Source organism: Aplysia californica, unplaced genomic scaffold (assembly GCF_000002075.1).
Source record: "Aplysia californica isolate F4 #8 unplaced genomic scaffold, AplCal3.0 scaffold00238, whole genome shotgun sequence".
In the NCBI taxonomy this organism is placed as follows: Eukaryota; Metazoa; Mollusca; class Gastropoda; order Aplysiida; family Aplysiidae; genus Aplysia; species Aplysia californica.
In genome coordinates this window covers 758,494-760,522 of record NW_004797508.1, presented here as the reverse complement: position 1 = coordinate 760,522, position 2,029 = coordinate 758,494, and positions in this window count along the sequence as shown.

Here is a 2,029-nt window from a genome sequence, read left to right as displayed (position 1 = left end):
GCACACGACCGGGTCTGGGCGCTGAAACTTTCCGAAATCACAAAAGAGTTCCCCTACCGGGTCTGTATACTTCGTGACTTGGTTTCTGGTTACCGGGGCTGTATACACTTCGTTTTAAAAATTACGGCAGAGGCAGAATGGCGCGTGTTATTTTTTGACTTTAGTAAATCTTTTTATCATGCATTGGTTCAGGGCTAATGCTCTGTACAGACCGCTGAAAGGTTCTCAAATCCCTGTACTGTTACTGTTTGGTAGCCTATAGTTTGATAGATTTGTGCAGATTATCATTAATTGAGGGGCAGGAGCAACCATTTCGACATTATAGTATTTTTAAAAATTTAATTGTCTAAAGTCAAACATGTTAAGTTTTTTTTTTAGGTCACGATTTGGGAGGTTTAAAAGTTAAAGGAAAATTGTTGCCAACTGCCAATCAGAAGGTTCAGATGCACCTATGTCAAATGTATTATTCGCACGTAAAATTTGTTTATGCGATGGGACCAAATTGACTTCCATGTTAAATTTGATGACACAAAGCAATAGAAATAGATACAGTGTGTACTGACCATCGTCGTAATCCTGGACACATACTGCCCATTGGATTCATCGATTGAGTCAGAGCCAAAAAAAATGGTGAAATGATACAAATGCATCGGTATTACGCCCCTATTAACACTATTAGAAGGTTATTTGAGAGGAGGGGCCTCTAAGTTTAACGACATCTCTGAAAGGACCGAGCCAAGTTGGAAATTGGTGTAAAATGCCTTTCCCAAGGACAAAATGTCCGACCGAGCTGAGGCTCCAGCCAATGAACCTGCACTGCAATCTTTCAATAACATGTCCTGATTGTTCTAGTAGACGCACAGAATTCTAATTCTGTGAGTAGACGTTTCATGCACGGCGCACTGGCGCACTGGCGCACCGGCAGTGGAATTTTACTAAATTTTAGTTTCCGCGGGGGGTTCCCCGCCGGGCGCCTTATCACGTCGGCGTCACGGGCAGAGAGTTTACAGTAAGAAATACTAGAGAGATGGCACTTCGCCCTGATGCGCGTATCTGGGTCACCAGCTGATCGTGGAGAACCGCGCGGTAAACAAAACAAACTGCGTCCATTGTTCAAGGCATTTTCGTTGATCGCAGACAAGCATGGCCCCGGTTAGCACGAAGTGTCAGTGGTGTTCTACTATAGACTGCGCCAAAAAATTTTTTTTTTAATCTGAGTTTCTTTCGATTTCCAAAGGATGACAAATATATTTTGATGAATAGAAAAAAATATAGATCAAAATAATGACAATGTGATTGTGGTCCTACCAGACTGCATGCACAAACTCGATACACTTCAACTTTGTTATATCAGCTATAAATTGTTGTATTTTTCTGTCTAAATGCCCAAATTGAGCTTGCATTCTACTAGTGAAAGAATATGTTACATGGGTCTGTGAAAAATTGTCTAGACACAAAGTACCATCGATCGGTTTTGGTACTTTCTTTGTCCGATTACCACTTTTTTATGGGGGGGGGTGGAATGGGGGATGGAAGGTGTTGGGGATCTTATTAAACTCTTTAAGTGGTAGATCTATCATTATTGCTTCATGTGCTTTTCAATGATCTGGCATTGTGAGTATTTAATATAATATATGTGTGTGTGTGTGTGTGTGTGTGTGTGTGTGTGTGTGTGTGTGTGTGTGTGTGTGTGTGTGTGTGTATGTGTGTGTGAAATTGAGTTATAACTTACTAAAGTGTTGTTGTTGTTACATGATTTTTTCGACTGCTCTTGTTTTGATGACAGTACAGAAGCTGTTTTTTCCTTGTACATGTAACTTATTATGTAACTGAAATAAACTCAATGACCATCTCACGTGCAGTCTGTTGGCCTTGTTCCAAGACATATTATATTTTATAGGACATACATACATATTTTACTTTTTCTTCTCCTGTTACCTCGTCTTTTGACATATTATGACAATGAGAAATGACGCGGTGAAGTGCTGCTTTTTCTTTCCTCATCCTTACTATCGTCATTTCCCCTCTA